The sequence below is a fragment of the Pelmatolapia mariae genome, linkage group LG16_19, assembly GCF_036321145.2.
Source record: "Pelmatolapia mariae isolate MD_Pm_ZW linkage group LG16_19, Pm_UMD_F_2, whole genome shotgun sequence".
Lineage (NCBI taxonomy): Eukaryota > Metazoa > Chordata > Actinopteri > Cichliformes > Cichlidae > Pelmatolapia > Pelmatolapia mariae.
The window spans coordinates 9,551,797-9,578,455 of NC_086241.1; the positions used below are offsets into that span (position 1 = coordinate 9,551,797).

Here is a 26,659-nt window from a genome sequence, read left to right on the forward strand (position 1 = left end):
GAAAAGAAATGAGTAAATTACTGTAAAAACAGAATGCAGCAGCATGGCAAAGGACACCTATGAAAGCAGCTTTGGTGAAACTGTAGTAGTTTATGTCCAGTCCCAGGATTGGACCAGTGTTATATCAATTAAAAACAAACAATATTTGCACTGAAGTCATTCAAATTTGGTTGCTATTAGCTTTGATTTGTTCTCTTATATGTGGACTTAATTCAGCTCAGGGAAAAGTCCTGTACTGTCACATTATACTGTCTATTCAGCTCGTGGCAGGCCTTTGAACAGCACCTGGGATGAGGCTACACTCAGAGCTATAAAGAAAACACCTGGTGTGCCTCTGTCCTGAATAACATCACACACGTAGATGTTGTCATTGGACTGCATCAGGCCAGCTGGTACAATAGTACTGTTGTCACCATATAAAAGGCAGCTTATCTTCTTTCACTTTATTCAATCACAGCAACAAATCTCAGCTGAACCTTAGCTGAACAATCACACCAACAAAGTGGATTAGAGCTGGTCCAGAAACAGTGTGATGGCATTTGAATTAAAATGCATTTCATCTACTCTTTAGTGTTATACAAACATCTTTACACTGCAGAAGAACAAGTGCAAACATCTGCGTGGAAGCAGAGAATTTATTGCTCCTTTATTTACACTGTTGCTCATTACATCGACATATATAGTTTTACAGTACATGGATGTGAGTCACGTGTTTGTCCATGAGGACATCACCTGGGAGCTTGCTTTTCTCTGACAGGACGTGTTCTCACTTGTCGGCTATCCCCTGAGTTTTGGTTACGCCCATGCAGATCTATCTGGAAGGATTTCCTCGCTTTGAGCCCTCTGGAAGTAAACACACAAATATGCAGTTTGTTAAAAAAAATAGAGAGAGAGAGGACATCCAAACACAGCACTGGGAGCTTAATCATATGATGAAAAAAAGAGATGTCAGCCCTTGGGCCTCTCACTCTGGAATATTCAAAAATGGCAAATGCTGCTGCTTGACTACAGAAAATCACACTAAATAGAACATGCTTCTACCTAGCAACAGTGAAAGATGAGCATTTTTTATTATGCACACAGTGTTGGACGTAAGCATTATGTACATACAGCTGGACTTTAGTTGGCTAAAGTAGCCTCGGGCAGCAGACGGTATAAGGGAAATCTAGACGTTTGGCCTTAAACTGTAATCCTCGTCTCTTTCATCACATGCACGTGAACACACTGAATACCTGGTTTCTGCTTTATTCTGTGTCTGGGCCACATGTCAGATGTAAAGCTGTCATATAACACGAGAAATAGGCAAAAACAAGGAAAGAATAGATCCCTCTCAGCTGCACCATCAGTTACAAAATCCGACACTCACCGCTGTTGTTATTCTGACCTTAGTTCAGTTCCTAACTGAGTATCCAAAAATCTATATTTAACAGATTTAAGGATGTTTTTAGTTCTTTTGGTCTGCAAATCCCATGAAAACACAGACTTAAAACCAATGAATGTGACCCAAAAAAAACCCCATGGTGTATACGATATACCAAGTGGCGACAAAATTGAGAGCTAGAGAATGTCAGTGTGATGGTGGGAAAAAAATGTAGATGCTGTATTATCCACTTGAGGCTGTCTCAATCGTCAATCCAGGTCATCGGCGACCAAATTAGTGTTAGACTGATTAACATCCAGCTTCATGGGGTAAATCAAAGAAAGGTGGATGCCAAAATTTGTGTGACTTCATTTGAAATCTTTCATTTAGTTACTGAAAATTGATGATTTGATCTTTAAATGGCCAACTTGCATAGAGATATTAGATATCAGTCTCTGTACCTGTACTGAGTTTTAAAGCAGATTAGTATGTATTTATGGTCACGAAGAAACATTTAATTTTAAATGAGCTTAAAACATAAAAGTAGCCAGGAAGACTTTAAATCAGAGACTCTTTCATCACTGAAACTGTAGAAGTATTTCTTTGTGTTAAAGTGTAATGGAAAAGTAGGAATAACAACCATTGTCCATAGATGACATTTTCCTAAGAGAAAAACATCTGTGTTGGATCAAGTTCTCGCATACACAGGATTTTTTTTGTTCATTTTTATGCCTCAGTGGTAATTGAGATTTAACCATAACCAAGCTAACGTCAAAGAAAAATGTATTTTGGATGAACCATTTAATCCAAGAAGTGCTCTGTCCAAGTCCAGGTGGAGGTCAAAATACCCAGGATGGCTTTAAAGTTCCTGCCCAAATCCAGCAATAACATTATCTCAAACCACTGAAACACTCCACTAGACTGGCTGCAGGGCACATAATGTCCTCTTCCTGACATTGTACAAAGGTATATCCCCAGGTCTGCTATGCAAACATTGCTTTGTGTAACATTTCCCTCAACCTTTGCTTTTAGGAGGAAATGTTATCCTGTTAAAAGCAATCTGCAAAAACAATAACATTGGGACAATTATATTGTTTTTAAGATTGTGTGTTAAAGATTCAACTTTATTAATAGGAAGAAATCCCAGTTTCCCAAGAAAAGAGATATGGATTCAAAATAATAATATTTTAAATGTTTGGAAACATTCCCTCAGACCTTTGAGACAGCAAATACATGATTGCTGGGATACTTCCTGTATAAAAGTCTAATGGGTTAACAGTTCAAAATGAGAACATAAAGACACCAAAGGCTGTGCTGTAGAATCTAAGAAGTACTGTTTCTATGAAATGTGTACATACTCGTTAAAATAGCCACAGTGGAAAGCAAATGGAAGAACCAGCTGTCAGAGAGAGCAGGGAGGTGCGGTTAGGTTTATAAAGAGAGCCCAGTGGGTACATATTGAGGAAGACAAAAACCACAGAAACTATTGTGAGCTGCACCACATTTATTCTCAACAGCAACCTCAATCCATCGTGTAACATGGAAGTGCCACATATTGCATTTCCTCTGATGTCCACTTTAGATTGCGGCAGTGAGTCACTCCCCTTAGGCTCCCTTTTTAAAATGTGCAGCTATACAGCAGAAAAAACCTGTTTAAAGACTGCCACAAAAAAGTACCAAACAAATTTACAGTTTTTTTTATTTTCAACACATGCAACTCAATTATTTGGATACTCGTAAAGCTCAGAGACTGCAGTACTAATGGCAGTGGCCTCTTTGACTGACAGGTGGATTTTGACAAAGGCAGCTGTAGCTGCTAACTGTTTGCTAGGCTTCACCTCAACACAGCTTTGCCTTGATGTAATTATCTGACCATTAATATGGCTGCTGTGGTGCATTGTACTAACATTACACATACACAAGATGTTTGGCAGTTTTGGCAGTTTCAAGTGATTCACTTGTTGTATTAGTATTCAGTTGCTTAGCATTACTTAGCTGTTATCGGCCTCTGTCCATGCATGCTGTTTGATAACCAAGATATCCAGTAAGTTAGCACTCTACCCTATCATTCAATTCAATTCAATATACATATTTTATTTATTGCAAATAAATCTCCTCAAGGCACTTTATATTATAAGGTAAAGATCCAGCAAAATAGAGAGGAAACCCCCAACAAATGACTCCCTTTTGAGAAAGCACTTGACAACAGCGGGAAGAAAAGACTCAATTTTAACAGGAAGAAACCTCGGATAAAATCAGCCTCAGGGAGGGTCTCTTGCATCCAGAAAATCCAAATATGATCACTTTTGGCTCCTCTGTGGAGTCCAGAAACCAGTTTCTGTGGCCTTCTTTTATACACAGACTACATGCGATATTAATATAATCAGTATGATAGCTATCAACCTTTCACCCAGGAAGCTGTAGCTCATGTCTCACACGTGAGCATCAGGGCATTTCAGCAGTATTATCAAAAGATTTTTCATCCACGTACCCACGTAACTTAACTGTAGATATTTTTTACTTCCCTTAATGAGAATGATCAGAGGGGAATTTCACGTTAATCTGTCATTTAGGTGTTAATACATTTCAGCCATTATGGAAGTGACTGAAAGTAGAGATGCATGTTTTTCATTTTGCACGACATCAAAGTTTTAGTTCTGCTGTGGTAGCTTTGCAAACACTGTTTAAACAGCAGGTAGGTATATACTGGGCATCATATCCAAGAGTAAAAAAACTTTGAAAAACTAATACCCAAAAGCTCAGTTCGTGAATTGTCAAAGCTGCTGTTTTGCTGTTGTAACTACAAGGTGTCAGATGATCAATGATCAGGTTTGATACTAAAGCTTAAACCCAAGTCACAATCTTTTCTTAATCCTAACCAAGTTATTTTTAGTGCTTAAACCTAACTAGCCAATAAAAGCAAAGACAAAAAAACATGTTATATACTACATTTTATAGTATATTTGACTTTTAAATTTAGATGCTGAGTTTCAATGGAAACATCCCCACTGTAAGGTAAGGTAATGTAAGGTTTGCATAACTAGCCATTATATTATGTAGTATTTATAGTAATGTTCCCTGCTTTAAGTTTTAATATGACTCAGGAAGCTGGGACAACATTCAAGCCAGGTCTGAAGGTCACCGTATGCTGCCATGTGGGCACAGGTAGCACTCTCAAAAATGTATGAAGTAAAGCATGTTGCATTCCCAAACTAAATCTCTTTTTTCTTTCTTTCCTTTTTCCTTTTTTTAACAGCCAAGCTCATAAACAAAGTCAGCTCACAGGCATAAATGCCACTGCTGCTGTTCTTCTCACTCAAAGCTCACATTTATGAGCATGCAGTTAATTTCCTCAGAGCAGATTTTCCCTCCGCTTTGAAGTGGAAACAATATAATTTTTTGTGCATTCTTAATAACATCACTTCTAGTTTGGTGACTTTACATAAAAGGTGTTTGTGTGCACAGCACTGTGCGGCAGGAGGCCCTTTTTATGGCAGAATAAAACAGGCTTGGCCTTCATGTTTTTTTACAGCTGAAGGCTGATCCCGAAACCCCGTGTTTCAAAGCTTCTTGAGCGCTCCCCCCCACCCCCCCTCCCACCTCAACTACTTCTCCTCTACAGGGCTGCTTACAACAGGGCCCCATTTGTGCTATCTTCTTTTAAACACCACTAAAATCTTTTACATTTCCTCAGCAGGTTCTTGAAATTCAGCTGAGTACAGTGCATTCCCCCAGAGTCTCCTCCTGTCAGGTTTTCAGATGGTGACCTCTCTGCTTTCACTTTTTTTAGCCTTGCTTTAACGCTAGCTAACCTTGAGGAGATAACCAAAGAGAAAATAAGCTTTGGGTACCTTGTTTGTTTTCCTGGGTTGCCTTTTGGCTCTTTTTGACACATGAGAAGGGTGCCTTTATGTAGAAACTGTTACGAGCACACGTCCCAGTTGCCTGAAAGTATGTTGAACTCCCTCCATCCTATTTCCAACCTCTTATTACCTCCATGTGCCTTCTTCAACATCCCTACATTGCTTCTCTTCTTGCCACTTATAGCTCCATACCACCCTCTCTTTCCTTCAGTCCTTCATCATTCCTTTTCTCAGTCCGTTCCTTCCCTCTCTACTTATTTCCTCCTCTTTTCTACCCTTCACTCATTCCCTACATTCTTCCCTTCTGTCTCTCCCTCTTTCACTCCCTTTTTGCAATTCAGTCAGTCTTCAGTCCCCTCCACCCCTCAGTACACCACCCTCTTCTGACATACTCCCTCCCCTGCCCTCTGTCCCGTTTTCTATATTTTCTCCTCCAGTTCTGGCCTCCGCACCCACATGACCAAAATCATGAGAAAACCCTCATGACAGTACACTCTGCCAACTCTGCCATCCTGTTACACCCCAGGAGCGAAGAACAGTTTTTGCACAAAGCTTCTCTGGTGAGTATTGTCTAACCTCAGTTCACTCTGAAAGAAAATACAGCTTGCTTCCAGCAGGATCTTTTCAAAGATCATTTTATGGGGATCCAGATCTTCAGCTGCACTTTTTTCCCAAGGAGCTAGAATTCAGATTCTCAACTATAGGTCAATGAACTGTCCAAAAATTCGCTATTTACTACGACAAATAAAGAGTTTACTGAGCCAGTCTACTGTGTATCAGTTGTGAACAAGGCGTCCATTGCAGCAATGTGCGATGATGTCACTCCCAACTTGTCATTTTTCAGTATGAACAGCCAGCTTTGTGAAAGGGCATATTTTAAGCCAAACTCCAGTCCTTTCCTAACCCTAACCAACTACTTTAGGTCCTTAGTCTTAGTATGAGAACATCACAAAAATCAAAGGCAAGGGAAACCTGGCTGATAAACTTAGCTCATGCTGTCACAATCATTCAACTTCCTACCACAGACTTTGTAGGTCTGTAACATGGACCGTTATTCCTCAGTGGCTAATATGAACACAGCTGATACTAAGGCACAGACACCAGAATATACCTTGTACACAGTGGTGAGATGCCCTGTGTTGAAAAAATGTTGTTTGACTTGATTTGCAGGATATAGATCAGACAGGCAGCAGTGCAGTAGTTAGCAACAAGGTTCCAGGTTCAAACCCTGGGTTCAGATCCAGCCTGGGGCCATTCTGTGCAGAGTTTGCATGATCTGAGATCTGTGTGAGTTCTCTCTTGGTACTGTCATGTCAAGACATGTATGGAGTTAGGTTAGCTGGTGAATTTTAAATTGACCGTAGGTTTGAATGTTTATAGATTTGTGTCCAGATATACCAGTTATATCCCAATATAAAGGTTCTGGTTAGAATCTGAATGTAACTAGTTAATGTGAATTACTGTGCTGGTAGATAGCAAGAGATTTGCAAGTTTCACAGATTTATCACAGTTAACTGTTGTATTATCACAAACAGATTGTGTGTAATTGCCTGCTTGCCCTATTTAATCACAAACTGATAGTGTAGCAATATAAGAATTGCTACATGAAGTGTGAATTTTAAACTCCATAGAAATAAATATATATATATATATATATATATATATATATATATATATATATATATATATATAAACAGATGAAAAAGTTCAAAATGCAATTAAATTACTCAATACTACACCACACAGAGCTAAAAATAAATCGCCTTTTTTATAGTATTCATCATGATAATAAAAGGCCACCATTCACACATTTTATTGCCTTTTCAGCCCAGTTATTATCACCAGTATTAAGAGTGTTAAGTGCTCCAAGTACAAGGGTGCAAGTTCTGACAATGGTTTCTCAAAAGGTGTGACAGAATTTGATACAGCACTGTTCAGAGGCGTGGGTGTTAACCACTGCACACTGTGAGGCATTTCTAGCATGAATGCAGCCTACCATTAGCCTAGCAGTGAAGATAATACAACTTCCTCTATCCACATGTTAGAACCTGACAGCCAATTGGAGTCATAAAAGTCCAGAAGGTTCCCATAGCCAACAGTTCACACCAGGAAGACTGTTGTTAATGTTAATGAGGTGTGATGGCAGGCTGCTTGGTTGTCAAGGTCAAGGCTAGCGCTGCTAACAACACACAGCAGCAGTAGTATCAGGGTATGAGACAATACATCTCGATATAACAGAGGTCAAACTGATTCCGCTAATGATGACTTTAATAAAAACAATAAAAAGACCAGAAAAAAATGACTGAAGACTATTTTAAATCACTTTCTTTGGTCTTTTATTGTATCAAATGAATGCTTCAAATGACCTGTTTACACCGGCTGTTGCTCACCTTTCTAGATTTCCTTCTTTCTACAACGAGATTAAAATCAGGTTTTTCTGGTAGGACTGAAGGGGAGAACACTAAGGTGAACATGCACAACTTCTGCAGTAAAGGATGAAAGGTCTGCATGCACGTCTTTATTGCTCAGAAGCAGCTTATACCTATATAAATTACCGTATATATACTATATATAGTATGTATACTGTAAATGTGACTGTGTACTATCCTGCATGTCTCTATTAGAGTTTTCAACAACTTTAAGATGAGCTTGTTTATTTTATCTGGGTTATAAAATCCAAATCTCACACTTTCACTCTATTATATATGGCAAAGAAATAGTAAGAAAAAAGTAGAGGTAGTCACAGCCTATTTTTTGTAGCATATTTGACGCATGTGTATCCTGGTACGTTCTATATTTTTATCCAGTTAATTATTACTGTATATTGTGGGATTTTTTTGTTTTGGTAACTGAACATCATAAAGTTGTATTTGTGTTTTGTCACTATAAACATTTAAATGAGGGATAAGATTTGGGAATGATCAAAAGCAATAAACTCTATGTGTAGCAGATCATTTTCATGCTCTGTCTAAGACCCAGAAATGATCGGTCTTCTCAACACATCTCCCATGGGGGAGACTTGCTTATGGAAGAACGTTACTAGCGGCTGATGGCCAACAAGAGTTTCTTATTTGGTGCAGTGAGTTTGCAGGAAGGTTGCAGTATTGACCAAAAGAGGAAACAGAAGGGACAAGAGTAACGACCCTAAAACCATATGGAGAAAGCCTTTTAACTGTGGTTTACATGCTTTTAGACAGACATGTATTCACATATTATCTATATATATATGTATATACACTGTGGAGATAAGTGCTGTGGGAGTTCCATAGGAGACTGATGATATTTATATAAATACTCAGGAGGCCAACACAGTCCAGGTTCTGGATGTGGCTTCAGAAAAATCACAGGGCCTGGGCAGCAGTGTAGTCTTATCTTTCGTCACGGCGACCCCACGACACATCCTGACAAGGTCAGGTCACATATTTAACCTCTGACCCCACCACCACTGTTGAGTTTTGCTGAGAACCACTCCAGAAAGGATACAGGGATACCCAGAGCGGATAGCACAGAGGCAGAGAGTGTGTTTATGTCAGGCCCAGTCCAGTGTAAACTGCTTGGATGCTGTCTGTCACTACAGCCCAGTAACACGGTTGTCCTGTTTTTACTGTGCCATTTATAGCTGTTATGAAACTGCTTTTAGAGGACGGGGCTATGAAAACTTCCCATATACTGAAGCAGGACCCGGGAGATTTACGGTGCTCTGAAGAGATGGAGGTAGCTTGTGAAATTACATCTGTTTGTAAGAGGAAACAACACTGCATGTTTACTAGAGGCCAGCGATTCTCCAGACTGATAGAACTGATAGGAAGTGTTCTCCTTGCTGACAATGAAGATATCTCTGGTTCTTCCAGATGGACAGTGGAGGCTGCTCTATAGCAGGTGCTGAAAGGCCAAAACCCTCCTTTTAAGCACTATACAGCCTTGGATTTCAAATCATTAAAAACTTCATTTATCAGTGCCTTACTCACTGCTAAAACTAGAGTGGTTAATTGATTCAGAGTGCCTTTAAGTAGGCCATCAACTTTTACAATTAATAGATTGAAATTCTGTAAAACAGCATAAACAACAGAGTGTGAAGAAAATAAAACATAAACTGAATTCAATTTATTAAACTTGCACATTAACATCATTTTTCATTTCACAATAAAAGCTAATCGTTTAAAATCAAGTATTTATATGATCTAAGAGTTAGGAAAAATCAGTCAGTCTGCCATCTGTAGTTTATTTTTTTTAAATCCTTTTTTTTGACTGTCTCCTAAAATGAATCCACTGTGAATACAAGCGATTTTACTCATGTATAGAATGAAGTAAAGGTATGAGCATAAATTGACAGGTATCCTCATCATCGGTACAACAGCTGTATCGCTCCTCAGACTGCACCAATAAATGTGCCAGGGTCATGTCCTATTTTACGCTCCAAACGTCGTCACTGAGCTTGAGAAAATGTTTCATCTAGTTTAGTCTGCTGCTGCGCTGCTTATTGCCGGACGCACATTGTATAAATAAAGTGAAATATCGCTCACGATATCACTTGAGCCTGTCAAAGGTAAAGATTATAAAAGCAATGGGTTTAGCAGACGTCTGTAGCCCACCCCTCATATCTGTGTCCTTGTCAGAGGCCTGAGTCCTGACGTCAAATATCATTGCTTTACATATCTGTAGTTTTTGCAGCCACAATATTATCCATCCCATGAGCTGGCTGACTGAGATAACCCTGCTGACACAATCAGTTATTTTCCCATGCTCAAAGCTGTCCCAAAGCCTCACAAGATATTTACATTAGTTTCCAAAAGCTAAATACTTCTGTGAGTTACAACTTATCACAGATTTATGAGTAAAATCTGAAACATTAGAATTGTTTATGCAAACCGTTACAGTAAGAAACAGTAACAATATGATTCCTTCGGTCTTTTCCTCAAACAGTATTAGATGTCATCTCATCTGGAGTCTGAAGCTGACTCCTGATATTAGAGACATTTACAAGAGTGAGAATCAAGGAACTTTAATGGACTGGTGCACTAAAATTCCAGTTTGTATGCCCACATGCACAGCAACATCAGTTTACAATGACCAACAATAGTGAGAGTGACTGATGGGGAAAGTGAATTCTTTGATGATGCATAGCTGTGTACCATGTGCAGAGCAGTGAAAGTGATTGACAGAGCACTAGTGACCTGTTTAACATTAAAGTTAGGTTCATATGCTGTTGTCACCTATTTGGCATACATACCCGAGGTCATTAAAACACACAAAAACATAAAATAAAAAAAAAACATGAAAGTTCATTTGAAACGTAGCATCATGAGCATTTGGTGAAAATACAACCTAACCCTAACCATGGCTTAGCCATGGTTAGGGTTGCGTGGTTATGCAACTGCAAGACTATACAACAAGTTCCACTCATCACAGAGAGAGTAATCGATTAAGAGGCACTGAGGTTTATTTTGCACACTATCTGTGTGGAGAGGTGTGTAGATAATAAACATGATTGTCTGACAGAGGTTTGGTGGAGAGAGGATCTAATATTGATGGTAATGTTGGTAATGGTTTTCTGCTATAAAGGCATCTCTGGAACTGAAAAAAAGGGATTTTTTTTAAATAAAATGATCTTGTGAATTTTTTTCTTAGATTTAGTTTAGGAAATAATTCAAGTCTGGCTTAAAAGAAGCCCCATAAAAACATTAACTACACGTTCTAAATATCCCCCCAAAACCAAAACATCATATGTTCTAATTTTACAATCTTAATCTTAAGAATGATCTGCTGTGGATTTCTACAGTGGACTGAATTCAATTACTGACACTGTCTCGAGTGACTTTCTGTCCAACCTTCAGATGTCCTCAGATTTTCTTTCTCTGAAACACACTTCATGTGTTTCTCATTTCCAAATCACCTCACAGTATACACAGTGCATACCTTCCAACTTACCACAGTCGGTTGCATCATTCATATCCTATGTGTTTTTGCATTCATGTCATCCTGTAACCAGTTTTATTCAGACCTCTGCTACCTACACCTGTCAGCATGTCCAGCTGCCTGGAAGCTTACAACTGCTTATTTCTCCATTTTTTTAAAATTCTATTGTTTTAATATATGTATCATACGCTCCCACTCTCACAAAAGTTAAGATGCTCTGTAAAATTTAAATAACAACATAATGCAATGGTTTACATTGCAAGTCTTTTTTTTTATTCAGAACATCAGAAACACATCAAATGTTTAAACTGAGAAAATGTAACATTTTAACAAAAATATGAGCTAATTTTGTACTTGATGCTAGACATTTTTCCCACTGTCTAGCATCCTTCCGTTAACAACGTCTGGGAACTGAAGAGACCAGCTGCTGGACTTTTGGGAGAAGAATGTTTTCTTATTCCTTTTGAAAATTCCCAACGGAGAATTCAAGCTGCTCAATAGTCTCGGGTCTTCTTTGTCATACGTTTAATTCCATGGTGTTCCAAATGTTTTCGGTTAGTGAAAGGTCTGGACTGCAGGCGGGCCCATTCATGAGCCTTGACTCTTCTACTATGAAGGTATGCTGTTGCAATAGGTCCAGTATGTGATTTAGCATTGTCCTGCTGAAATATCCGAGCTCTTCCCTGAAAAAGACTTCATCTGGATCGGAGGATATGATGCTCTAAAACCTTTGTATGCCTTTCAGCGCTGATGATGCCCTTCCAGAAGCACATTGTGCGGTTCTCTACTGCATATGGAATTGGTAGGGAACAGTTCTCCACTTTACTCATGAGATTTAGCACAGAGAAAATGGCAGTTTGATTTTTGCGTGATAGCACGGTGGCCCTGAAGGGCCAAATGGACTACAACTCAAGAAAACACCAGCAATAAGAAAAATGCTGCAAAAGCACACAATACACGGAAATAGGAAAAACAAAAATGGAAAAAAGAAAACAGAAATAGGAAAAAACAGATTTCCAAAACCACAAGGGAAGTGTTTCTGGGGAGACAATAACACGACGGACCAGTTGCAGGAACCAAAATATGCTAAGAATTGTGCTAGGAGACACTTAAACGAAGTGGAGGATCAATGGGTTTTGTGAGGAAAGATAAGATGAGAGGTAAGTGTGTTAGCCTAACTATTAGCCTAAAAATCCGTCATCAGTATTATATGAATCATGAGATTAAAACACACTTACCTAGCATGTTTTGGTTCCTGCAACTGGTCCGTCGGGTTATTGTCTCCCCAGAAACACTTCCCTTGTGCTTTTGGAAATCTGTTTTTTCCTATTTCTGTTTTTGTTTTTTCTATTTCTCATTTCTTTTTCTCTATTTACATTTTCTTTTGTCCCATTTCCGTTGTTTTTTGTGTGCTTTTGCAGCGTTTTTCTTATTGCTGGTGTTTTCTTAAGTTGCAGTCCGTTTGGCCTCTCAGGGCCACCGTATGATAGAGCTTTAACCTGTATTTGTGGATAGCAACAGTGTTCACAGACAGTGATTTCATAAGTGTTTCTGGGCCCATGCAATGATTTCCATAACAGAATCATGCCTGTTTTTAATGGAGCGCTGCATTATTCTGAAAATGTTGCACAATTTGTAGACTTGCAAGTCATTGCATTCTGTGTTCATATATATTTTAAACAGCATCTCAATTTATTGGAGTTGGGGTTATACTAGTTCTCTATATTTGACTCCTAATACTTCTACTCTTGATGCAACATTGACTTGAATCTGGGCTGTCTTGTTGATTAGTAGTGCATTACATACATTTGGTTTATAGATGAGCTTCACTTTCTCCCTTTTTAGCACCAGGTTTTCTTCAGCATCACCTCAAATTTTCATTGTTTGTATCTGCAGCCAGTAGATTTTCCCCCCATTCAATATTTTTATATCTGACAGCTGCCAAAACCTTTCTAGAACCAAACCAAAAAAAATGAAGTAAAGCAGAGAAACGTCTGAAAACACAAGGTCAGTGCCCATGTCATTCTTCTGAACTCCAGATTAATCGGTCCAAAGAAAACACGTTCCACTTCTCTCTTCATCATCTCAGATCTCACAGCCAAAGAATGTCCAGTTGTTTATACCATCATTTCTAAGTGATGAAACTTGTAAACTGGAGCACATTCTTTGCTAACACACTCACTTTCAGAAATAATATTATGAGAAGAAATATGCTCTAGGTACTCTCATAACCAAGTACTGGTAGAAAGTAAATTCTTTTGTAGCTTCAAAGGTTCTATGATATGCTGCCTGACAAATAAATTCCCTGTTGTATGCTTCACCTTTTAATCTTTTCAATGATACTTATGAATATTTATTACAGGCATTAGTGCAAAGTGAGAAATGTGCTATGATATTATACATAGAGTCAAATTTCTCTATCATGTCTCTCTCACTCTGCGGTAAACTGAGTTTGAGTTTGTAGGCTGTGGGAACAGAAATGAATGGCTGTCTCTATGTGTGTTAGCCATGCTCCACAATACAACCACTTGGCAACCATTTGTTTTGAGTCTTCCTATCACAGACGAGTTATGCTCATTGGTGCAGACTGATTCAGACTGACTGTGACATGTTGACAATTTGTTTGTGTTTATATTAGACGGCAACTACTTGCAAACCTTCACCAACACCAATCTGTCTACAAATGACCCCAGTTTGTAGACAGTGGTCTGAGGTGGACCACAATTGTTTGGAGACAAGTTGCCTTCAACCAGGCACCTTCTGCATTTGCCTTCAGGTTGAAAGCGGTTGAGGGTGTTGCATGCTCAACCTCTGAGCAATCAGGTTGTGACTGCAACTACTTGTAATCGGTTGCTGAATCCAGAAGGATAGTTACACGGTGGTTGCTGTCCTTGTATTACTTTAGTGTGAATGAGCAAAAAGTGGGAGAAAATTGAAGGTAGGTAAATTTGCTTGAGTATATAGTTATTTAACATAAATATGAAATTACTCCCAGCTCTGCAACCTTTTCCCAAAAAAGTTCCCTTAGAACTAAAAAGTAAAACAGGTTTCACTGTCAGCACAGAGTGTTTGTGTCTTGGTGCACTTCTAGCAACAATAGTGAGACTGGTGTCACTTTCAAGTCACATACAGAAACTTGACATCACAGTGTATCACACCGGGTACACCTATAAGCATGCTTTTACTGCCTGAACCTAACCACAAACAGCAAGTGAAAGTTAAGTAGCAAAGCATGGCATAAACCGCAGTCTGCAGGTTCTCACTATCAGTTATAATTATTATAATTATCAGTTGCAACTTCATAGTATTCATAGAGTATTCATGGATGGTTTTCAAATTAAGTAAACCTACCAGATCATTGGCTTGGTTAATGTCAAGCCTTTTGAAGAAGAAGAAGAAGAATTTTCTACTGAAAAGACGAATGAGACTTTATTTGAAATGTAACACCTTATGTTTTATGAAAATGTGTCTATTTAGTATGTCCTAACACTGACCCAATATGGGTTGCTTAAGAGGTTAAGGAAATTGGCATGCTGTTCATGATCGCAGCCTGAGTTGGGTGGGTTTTGTACTTCCTTTTTTACTTTGGTACCATGCAGCACCATCTTCCACATTTTCCTAAAGGGACTTCCAGTGTGTCCAAGTGTAACACTATGGGTTCCTTACCAGGCATCAGTTTCTAAAGAGTTGAATGATGGTGTGAGTAAGAATGCGTTGGCTCAACATGTCTTGCTCTTCTCTGAAGACATCAGTCTTTCAGCTATGCTAGCCCCCAAGTCAGGTGCCAGGCAGACTGTTCATCCAGGCCAAGTTACACTCATTGCTCCTCTACTAACACATTCCAGTTTAAAGTCCGGGCAACGTTCAAAGGAACCAGGCAATTACAGTGCAGCCGCCTGCGTCACTTTTTTGTTTACTTCCAAAATGTTCTGAAGTCTTTAAGCCTTTTGAAGTATTTTCCTTGTGCTAGGGGCTCCTCTTTCTCTCAGGGTAGGAAACTAGCTGTGAGCAATGTGCAAAGGTCCAGATGTGTGCCATATTACCAACTCACTCCTGACTGGGCTGCAGTTTCCATTACAGTCACCTTGACAGAGGGATCATACAATGGTCACATGTGTTGAGCGTGTGAGAACTGTTGAAATCTGTTTTCACACAGATTTTATCCCCCAAAAATCACAAAGGTAGGAAAAAAACAATAAAAAGAAAATGCAATTAAGCTGCTGGAATACTATAGTGATTTATGGTAAGTATAAAAAACAGTGATGTTTGCACTACAAATGTTTCTGTCCTGCAGAGGTGTTTGGCAGTCTACTGAGGTTACCCTACTGTGGATTATTATGTGATCAAACAGTTCTGGGAACAAGTCCATAAAAATAAAAAGCCTTGCCCAATTTAAATTTGGCCAGTCTCCTGTTCAAAGGTCATCTTTATGGAATGTCCAGACAGCTTCCAGCACATCTGTACCTTTAGATCTCTCCCTGGCAGTCCCGTCCTGACCACATGCACCATGGCCCCTGAGATTTTACCACAGACCTCAAAGTTGTGCAGAAACCAACCAACTTTTCTCTAAGACTAGCCTGAATTTCATGTAGTGGATCATTACTGATGGTGAGAGTCTGCAGATTTTGCAGGTGGTCAACCAAGCAGTCTTTAGATAAGGATTTTTCAAGCCAGAACAGCATGTCACAGGGAAGAATGAGACCAGAAGAATACTCTTCATTATTTTCTTCTCAACGTATATTGGTTGGCGCACTGTGAATCCTTCCTCTTAGGGTCAGGCAGTGCCAAGCTTTCCCACCAACCTAACACATCAGATTTGCTTCTCAGTGACTTTTTTAAACTTTCCCAAAATCAAATTCAAGTTGAAGAACACAAAAGAAGAGATTCACTGCAATATAACACCAGAGAGCAGGACAACCACTACAAATATAAAAATTGTCCAGAGGTCAATGTGAAGATGAGCTTGAATTAGAACGTTAAGGTTTTTTTTATTTTTATGGGTTTATTCTTCAAATACTTGTGCAAATGAAATATGAGTCTGTATGAGTTGATTTAGTTGAACTAGATATTTTATTAATTTATTTTAAATGAGGTCGGTATACCCAGATAAATCAGCAGATGTATTTTGCAAATTATTACAATTTTAGATTTTTCAGAAATCATTGAGTTACTTCTATTGAATACACATAAAAACTTGCATTTTGCTCCAGCACAGCTATGTACTCAAATACAAGTATAACCAATTTTCTTCTGAATCTCAAATACAGTGGTTTCAGGCTGATAAAGGTGGCCTGAATGTTCCTCCAAATGGCGCTATGCATTTATTGGTTTAAGCTTCCTCCCAGCTGGACATGCTTGCGCTACTTCCTCATCAAGGCTGCCAGGAAGGATGCTAATTAGGTGCCCATCCAAACTCAACAGGTTGCTTATTGTAAAAGCAGCATATATTCCTTCCTTCCTCACAACCTTTCCTGTTCTCGGGACAGGCAGACAGTCTGTGAATAAACATCATGATTGAATTCTCACTCCCTAGACCTCATCACCATGACAAAGCTGGAACATACTGTAGATCTGGTGATAAACTAAAGAGGAGCTATTCTACTTTTCTCGATTCTCTTCATAGATCTATTGTTCAAATGATCATATTATACATGATCAAAGTTTTCAGTAAGTTAACAGACTGCTCCAAACATTCAGTTTATCTCAGTTTTTTCTAGTTTTGGATGCATGTGATGTCATAGATAGAGGATATTCCTAGTATGGCCATTTCAGCCACATAAGCAACACCTTCCTGCAATTCTTTTTTTCTTGAGAAAGACAAAAATATTCACATTGAGCACAGTTCATAGATTGTCTTCAGGCAGAAATTACTAAACACTGAAGGCCACAATCACATCATTTACAAGAAGCAGTCACATCTCTGGTGTTTCTGGTTGTGGGTAACAGTATCAGCAGGCTATGCAAGATAGCCCAGATGCCTTTGTCTGTTATGGGAATGCTTTAGGAACTTATGGCAAATTATATAATCTAGCTATTGTGTTCCACTCCTGTCCCAGGGTCCACAGCTAGTTCTTTTCACGTTAGGTATCCAGGAGCCATCTACAGTGGTTGCTACAAGTATGTTTACCAAATCAAGCATAACATTAGTTCAGACATGCCACAAAGTGAAACTCAACTTTCCATTTAACTTTCCATACCTGCAGTTTCTACTCCCCAGGTCATATGCAGAGGTCTCAACGATTCTGTCTTGGCCTTAAAAACAAAAAACAAAAACTAATTTTATGTTCCTTTTACATATTTCATGCCCTGCAAAAAAACTAAATAAACAAAAGTGATATGGCTTCTTTGAGTAATTTGATCTAGACGATTACTTTTTGGAAAAACATTGCTATGTCACTTTTTTCCACCAGACACTATTTGTTGTTTGTTTTTTGGTCTGCACATAATTGCTGAACATTATGTGCAGCAACCCATCCCCACCCTAGCTCTTCCTTTCATCTTGTGTCTGAATCGGTGTCATATCTGTTATCACTGATGCCTGCACTTGGAAGGGTGCAGAGGTGTGGTCTGCTCTCCTTTGCTTTCCATGTCTGCACGTGAGAAGGTGGAGGGGTCACCAGAACTGAGTCATAATATCAAACATGAATTACTGCAGAGGGGTTTTTTTGACTTTTGATCTCAGATATGAAGAAGACAGATGCTTCTTCTGCTGATAAGCAACACAAGCACAAAAGGTTTTACTCTGCTTACAGGTCGCTTCAGCTGAAAGAATTATTCTCTCCCTTGATAACTCTTCTTTCTCCTGTGAGGTGACAGACATTTGCTCATAAACACTTTGTTAGCCTATAGGAGGCCCCCCGCCCCTGGCCAGTTCAGGCTAGCTGCTCTCAGCGAATGAAACCAGAGAAATGGCAATGCTCATGGGAGCAGGGTTAGTGACTCAAAGACAACCATTCACGAAGAACACACTCCTCTCAGGGGTGTAAGTCATACAAGTAGCACACATTCTCTGTTGTTACCTACATGGAGTTATTACTATGGACAGTTTGATTGATTATTTTAGAAAGCTTAGTACACAATACCTGACTTTTATTGACTTTTGAGAGGCTGCAGTTTGTTTAAAATGTCATGCATTCATCTTTTTTGGACATTGGCTGCATTTTCCCTCATATTCAGTCCAGTCCATGTACCTGACCATTTTCAAAGGAATGTTTTTTTGTTCATTAAGCCACTTAACACTGACCTATGAATCATTCATGTATAAAAAAAGCCTCGTAACTCAATAGATGAACAAGATAAACTTTTAAATAGCTGCTATCAGCCTGTCCTAAAAACACATCATTTGTTCTATTATTTATTTTATTTATTTATATAGCACCAAACCACAACAACAGTCGCCTCAAGGCGCTTAATCCTATAAGGTAGACCCTACAGAAATACATACAGAAAAACACAACAATCATATGACCCCCCATGAGCAAGCACTTTGGCGACAATGGGAAGGAAAAACTCCCTTTTAACAGGAAGAAACCTCCAGTAGAACCAGGTTCAGGGAGGGGCGGCCACCTGCACTCATTACTTTAGTTGAATAGTGCCTAAGATTAAACAGTTTGACAGGAATAAAATAATATTTTTGCGCTTACAAGGTGATTCCCAAAGAGCTATTGGCGCAAAACTTGACATGGTGTGCAGTGAGTGCTTGGAAAAATATAAGTAAACTGGAGAAGTGGAGAACAAAAGCTTCAGGTTTTAAAAAAATATCTACAGTGCCGTAAGTTTTCAGCATGACGATGATCCCAAACACACTTCCAATGCTATAAAAGCAACTGTAAACAACACTATCAGTCATGGATTGGCCTCCCCAGAGCCTGGACCTCGACATTATTGAAGTGGTGTGAGATCATCTTGGCAGAGAACAGATCAAAATGCAGCCAACATCCACAGAAAAGCTTTAAATTTCCTTTAAGACACCTGGAGAACTATTCCTGAAGACTACTTACAAAAATTACAGGCTTGGCTGAGAGAGTTTAGTTCATGTTTCAATAAATCACTGCACCCGTTTCCCATTTCCTAGGGTATATCAAGACTTTTAAACTGTAATGCATAAACTTCTATTATATGCCATTTGAGTACCACACACACATATTAGTGAAATACTTAAATCCAATAATTGTATAAAAATGAAAATTATATAGTTAACCATCAGCTGTTCCATAAAATAATTTATTAAAACTGCAAGTCTAAATTTTCCTTTTAAAATCCTATTTCTCGCCTGTCTATTCAGATAATGGCTCAGCTATTGTTGTGGCTACAGCAAATCATGTAAAGGCCTTAATCTAGCTATTATCATAATCTGGATTTTCACCGCAATCAAGTTGTTTGTGAATGTCCCGTGTGAATACTGCTTTTAAGCAATATTCTCATGTTCGACTGAAATAACCCCGCCGCCTGCTGCCTGTCCCCTGCTGCCCTTCCAAAATAACATCACACACTAATCAATATGAATGCTAAAACACCATAATCTCCACCACCACCCCCTCCCTCTCTCTCTCTCTCTCTGAGTGCTTTCTCTGGGCATCCAGTGCCCACTTTTCAGTGTCCTGCACCTCACGTGGTCGTTTAGCACACATTTAACACATTAAACAATTAGGCTCTAACAGAGGCTGACACCCCCTCACTCCCCCTCCACCCATGTTCAACAGTGGAAAAGCACATATGTCAGAGTGCACGTGGGCAGAAAAGGAAGCAACAGCATGCTGAACATAACCGTGGTAGATGGTTAAAGGCAAACATACATGCACAATGCCCACAGTTTATGAGCATTAAATTTACCAAACAAAGTGGGAACAGGCAGCCCCGGGGACAGGTGCAAAGGGGGTGGGGGGTGGCTTGGTGGAGGAGAGGGAGGATGAGGAGAAGGGAATAAGCTCTCAAAAAATATTTAAATTGTACATTAGCTTCAAATCTATTTACTATAATGAGTGGAATTAATTATAGCTGTCATAAAAACACACACTGGCTTCAATAAAATTAGCCAAAGCACAATGTGTGTCGTAAAATGCCAGCAGGCTACGCCAGAGATGTACTGTTTCTGCATATTTTAAACACACAAAAATAAAGTCTTAATGCTTTCATGATACAGTTTCTCATTAATACGCTCCTCTTTTGCAGTGCGGATGGCGTCCGAGCTTCTGGTCCCACCAGCTGCCAGCAGTGTCACAGGGTTAGTGGGCCCTTGAGCCACACAGATAATCAGCTTTATTAGTGCTGCCGCTAAAACCAATTTAAGAGCAGACTAGAGGGATCAGACGGGCCAGCTGTCCACACCAGTGCCTCGGCAGGCACCCTGGCCCCGGCCCACACAAAACACCAAAACAACAACGAGCCAACCGCGAGCGCTGCCAATTCAACTGTGTGAGCAGGCTTATTACCATATTTGCAACCCTGGCCCAGAGCATGAAAATAAAGCCACACACATGACAAATTCTGTTATTCTCCATACATTTTGGTCAATGCTTATTTAAAGTGTGATTATTTTAGTTGATTTTTTTATATTCCAGGTTTTTCTGGTTTCAGTTTGGCCACGATTCAACCTATTTTATTCTCTCACACATCGAGTCAGTGTTCCTGGAATTTCCACACGGCACCTGAGTCATCAACACAGTCAAAACATCCTCACCTCATTAACGACCCTCTGACCCCTACAGGGACCAGACTCATTACCTCATTGCGTTTCCTGTCCACCTACAGTCTATCTCCCAACTTGCCTTCACTGCTAATTACAGAGTGGCGAAAGGAGGCTAACTCCATATTAGTCAGGCCAACACGCTTTGCAACACGCTCCAGGCACGATTTCAGCCTTACGTCACGTTTGTGTCTGGGTTGACAAAGAGACAGAGGACGTTAATCTGGCCTGGTCACAGTCTCAGTCACAGTTGCATCCTTTACACAGGCCCAGATCTCGTCTGTTCAGACAGAGGTTTCAAGACCAGATTAGCCGCAAAATAACAAGTGAAAACAGGAAGAAGAAATAGATGGTCTTGCCAGTAGCAGGGCACCAGGACAGTAGAGAGACTCTCTCACAAGTGCCTCAGTAATCTGTTTCAGTCAAAATCAATCATGAAAAATCTCACATTCTTGGTAAATCTGGGATATTAACAGGTTGTCTAGTGTTTAGAAACCTGTGCTGTCTTTCTTGAGTTTGTCTTTAGAAATTACCATAACATCACCATTAAACATTAGGTTAAGTGCTTTAGGTTTCAGATTGTCTGTTATAGAAGATGTTCACTAGCTTAAATGAATTCTGTACACTCAGGTAATTAACATTAATTGTGTTTCTATTCATGAATGAAGCAACCCCTCCCCCAGCTAAGCTGAAGGTGACACCTAATTCCTAATCCTGAAAAGATCTGTTTTGCCAAATGTAAGTGTGTATGGTAAAAAAATGTTCTAATGTTTTAATCAGTGGACAGATGCTTTACAATTAATGCTACTCCTGCTTTTGTTAAGGATCTGCAGAAAATAAATGTGAAATTTGCACTTCAGTTCAATGGTAATATAAGCTGCTTTGATATTAGAGTTGAAATTACAATTGATATAAGAGCTGATGTCAGTTTAAAGGCAGTAAAATGTGAGTTTTTTCCAAAGATTTTTGAAAAGGTGTGAAAAATACAGACAATTCCACACCCACTATACCTGAAATCATGCATTTAAACAAAGGAGGAAGAACACGAATCATTTTCCCTTCTCTCTCTCTCTCTCTAAGTAGGAAGAAATATACTCATGCTTACTATAATAGATATATCTTATCAACTGCTCATAACTGCAAATATTTAATCGGCCAATCAAATGTCAACAAGTCAGTGGGTTTAGGCATGTAGACATAATTATAATGTGGCATGGTTGTTGGTGCCGGATGGGCTGGTCTGAGCATTTCAGTAAATGCTGATATGCTCAGATTTTCCCCAAATAACCATCTCTAAGCTTTGAATGGTCTGAAAGACAGAAAATATCCAATGAGCAGCAGTTTTCTGGGAGAAATGCCGTGAAAAATGTCAGAGGTCAGAGAAGAGCAGCCAGACTGCTTCAAGCTAATAGGAAGGCAACGATAATTTCAGTAACTACTCATCACAACCAATGTATGCAGAAGAACACCTCTGAATGCAGAACACATCAAACCTTGAAGCAGATGCAGCAGCAGAAGACACCCCTAAATCTTAGCTAAGAACAAGAATGAGGCTCCAGTTGACACAAGCTCACCAAAACTGGACAACAGAAGATTGGAAAAATGTTGTCTGGTCTGATTAGTCTTTAAGTCTGTAGTCTCTAAGCAGCTAAAAAATTCTGATGCTATCATGTCAACATGGATGAAAGTCTCTTAGGAATGTTTCCAGCACCTTGTTGAATTTTTGCCATGAAGAATTAAGGTCTGAAAGCAAAAGTGACTCCATCCTGGTACTAGCAAGTTGTAATTAATAAAGTAAGTGTAGCTGACTTTGTTTACTTTGCTTTGTGACAATCCTTCAATATCTGCCAAAATAAGCACCATGTTATATGCATATCTGTCAGGAACCCACAGGAATCTACAACTTCAGTTACATTTGAACACCTGATAAGTCCCAGGAGGAATGCAGCATTGCATGGCATCATGTGAATGATCTACGTGTGGGTCCATGCACACACACAGAGAAGCCTATTTTTCAGTGTGTGTCTGTGTGGATGTGTAATTCTGCATGTCCAAGCATGCAGACTTTTCTTCAGCTGCATGTGTGCATGGCATATATATATATATATGTATATATATATGTATATATGTGTGTGTGTGTGTGTGTGTGTGTGTGTGTGTGTGTGTGTGTGTGTGTGTGTGTGTGTGTGTGTGTGTGAGAGAGAGAGAGAGAGTGATCTGTGTGTGATCAAGACTGGGAGCATAGATCTCACTTAATGTGCAATTAACGGCTGTTTAAACAGCCTCCATAAATGTTTAATGGTGCAGCCTGTACCCGATTGAAAGAGAAGCATTTTGCCTCATGCATAAACAGGCCACCAGGGGCCTCAAGGGCCCCCCCCTTGACTTGCATTTAATGTGTGGAAGAAGGCAGTCATTATCAGCCTTACAATGACACAATTCACTCTGGTTGTGTGTCCGATATCCCATTTGGATTGTATCAGGGCCCCAGTCCTGCTGATGGCTATCTAATTGGAAGAGTTAATCAAGAGCTAATGTCAGAAGAATTGAGGTGTCTGTGCCTTTTCTTTCAAAGACTGATTCCTCTACAAATCCAGTGGAGCAGAGCCAGAAGAAAGGTTATGTTCAGACTGGATCTAACAGAAAAAACAGAAGATGGGGGTTTTTGGTTAAATCTTTGGTATGACTCTTTCCATTTTGAGCTAATATTTCTGTGCTTTAGCTTTTCCTCCCCATCATAGCTCAGAAGTGGTCTGATAAAGTGTTTCCAGAAAAATTAAGAGAATGCATGTATGATGTGATTTTTTTTTTTTTTTTTTGTTATTTTAATGATCTTGACCTGCAAAGTGTGAAGCACAATGTTTTGAATTTTTATGTTCAGATAAGCTAAGGCTAGAAACAGCTTTAAATGCTTTAAATGTTTAACTTTAAACATGGTTTTGAGGTCAAGACAACTTCTTTCCATATGAGTGTTTTAGCCAATTTTCTGAAATAATCTTCATGTATCTTAATACATCAGTAAACGTGTCACATTTGTGTTTACTATTTTGTAATCGTTTAGTCTATCTAGTAGCCCTTAAATATTTACTGCCAAAAGCTACTAAGAGAACCTGTTTGTCCAAGGCACTACTGATAGCTGGAATTCAAGAAAAGCATGATATTTTTGGAAGTAACCAAGAAGCACTGAGATTTCTCTCCCTTCTCTCCCAGCTCTCACCTCTCTTCCTGTGGCTAAATAAAGGTGAACTTGAATCATACAACTTCGGCAGCATGCAAACAGCAATAACCTTGTCCTTCATTTGTCATTATCAGTGGGAATTTGTGCGGCTGTTAAGTCTGACATCATTAGCCATTAACAGCTCCAAACGCTCTTTCAGTTCCCAAAGGTAAACACTGAGGTACCATGCATCCATCTATTGACTTTCTTAACTGCTTGGGCAGGAACCTACCCCAGCTGACATAGGGAGAAAGGTAGCTGCAACCTGAACAGTTTGCCAGTCTACCGCAGACCCAATACACAAGGACAAATCCCCATTCACACCTACAGCACATTTCACATCACCAGTTAACCTAAAAAGCATGGTTTCATACTGTGCAAGGAAGTAAACATACCTGGAGATAACACAAGTGTTTGAGTCACGAGTTTGAGCCACTACACTGCCATCCCATTAAAATCATTTCTGTTCCAATTGAATGATCACTGAGGTCTAAGCAAAGACACAAAAGCTAAATAGCAAAGTTGTGTTGTGAAGTTGGGTTGGTTTACAGTATAATGATGTGCTATATTGCTATAAAGGTTACTTTCTGCTGCTCCCTTGACACTAGGGGTCACCACAGCAGGTAGCTCTGCATGTTTATGCTGGAAGACTTTTATACCAGCTAGCCTTGCTGACATGACCCCATGTTTCTGTTTGGAGCAAACCACCAACATTTCACTTGCCACTTCACTATGGCGCACCATCTACCAAACATACACTTAAGGACATCACTATGGTAACTCTAATATAAACACATTAGCACAGTTATAAGGGGAATGAGGGTTAAATGCTGAGGGTCCCTGATGAACAGAGACAAACGTCATCATGTAACAGAAAGAAGATTCTGAAGAACTGAACAAACTTCAGCCAAGAAAACATCTGATAGTGAGTAATTTCAGCCACAGAGTGTGACTCAAAATCCTGATGCTAATTTTAATTTTCACAATGAAGTCTTAGTCGGTGGAAGATTTATTATTTTCTGTGGGACACCTTCAGCCCACATGCTGTGGGTACAAAGTGAATTTTTAAAACTGAGCTTATATACTATGCACATGAACAGTGCTGATAGAAAGCTGGTGAGGCTGAAAATGACCAATCAATAGTTTTGGGGGTATCAAAAAAAGATGAGAGTGCGATCCAACACAGGAGACTATCAGACTGTAAATGGGTCGATACATCAGCGTGCAGAAACTTTGCTGTGTGCTCAACATGCCACATCTCTCTGCCACATGGCAATTTCTTATAAGCTGTGAATGCAAATTAAATTAAACTGTCTTGTCATTATTGCCAGACAAAAAGTATTTTTATTCAGATTCTGACAGGTGCCAGCATTCACTCTATGTACACTTTGTCATCATTACAGGGATACTATTTATACTTCTTAATACCAGTTGTTTCTTACAACATGAAAGTAAAAATAGGCCCTCTGCCCATTGCTTCTGAGCACAAACACACACAGGGCCAGTAGTGTGTGGAGCACAGTGACTGGTGCATTTAAGAGGGCAGGACTCCCTCCACTCAGCGCTCTAGTGGAGCACAGTGATTTACTGTTCCTCTCAGCGGTGCTATAAACGCTGCTCCATTCCTTAATGAGCCACTGACATGCCGCATGTTTCCAGCGTGTTTTCCTTTGGCTCAGTGGGGACGGCTGCCTGATTGCTGGCCCCATTAAGAGGGCATTCCCACTGACACCAGCGCATGCTTTCAGCCATACGCACTCAGGCATTACAAGCAATCAACTAAGGCTGGGTAATAAGGGGTGTCTATACAGCACCTGCTGTGCCACTGGTTGAAAACAGAGCCAGGAGGTGATGCATGCATTCAGACAACTTAGCATTATTAACAGTGTATTCCAGTCATGAGAGGCCAGAAAGGCACTTAGTCTGGCAACAGTAACCAACTTATGTCTCCTATAATGAGATGATTTGATGGCTCGTTTCAATTGTTTTATTTATGTTTTTCTGTAGAATCAATGCAGTGGCTCAGGTCTACATTGGTCAAACCAGCACTTAACACACTATGCACACTGCTATGAAAAGAATTCCACTCACCGGGTATGTGTTGAAACCCTAAGTGCTGCTGCTCCAGTGTTTTTTATAATCCGGTGGAGTTGAAAAATAGAGGAAAAGAAGGAAAAGAAAAAAGGAAAAGAAAAAATCTTCCTTGTGAAACCTACCTCCAAACACACACAGTCCAAGAACTTGCCACACAGCCAGTCTAGAAGTCAATCCAGCAGAAAGACAGGTGGTGACTGACTAGCAGCTGCCAACACAACAGCTGATACCCAATATCTGCTCGCCGCAAGTTGCAGCTGGACCAATGGGACGTAGCAACAACCATTGCTGGGTCAGCTCTGGTTTATGCAACTAAAGCCCAAGACTTCACTCTGAGGACCACAGATCCCAGTGTGCTCCAGTTTGTCACTCCTGCGTGACCAAATCCTCTCTCTAGGTCTGTCTGGACCTGCCATGCAGAGCCGCCAGTCCCAAGGATGCTGTCCAGACAGCATACGACTCTCGCTCACGCTCTCCTCATAAGGCTGGATTACTCTTTAACCACCTGGCCAGAAGGAAAGCAC

The 26,659-nt window shown here is 39.7% G+C and overlaps 1 long non-coding RNA gene across 1 annotated transcript; it reads right to left on the minus strand.

Annotated features, from left to right (window-relative positions):
• Positions 1 to 621: 621 nt before the first annotated feature.
• On the minus strand, positions 622 to 26,594 carry LOC134646240 (uncharacterized). Its single transcript, XR_010096632.1, has 2 exons — positions 26,133 to 26,594; positions 622 to 843 (listed from the first exon to the last, which is right to left on the minus strand). It is a non-coding gene; the product is annotated as an uncharacterized LOC134646240 (long non-coding RNA).
• Between the last annotated feature and the right edge of the window lie 65 nt (positions 26,595 to 26,659).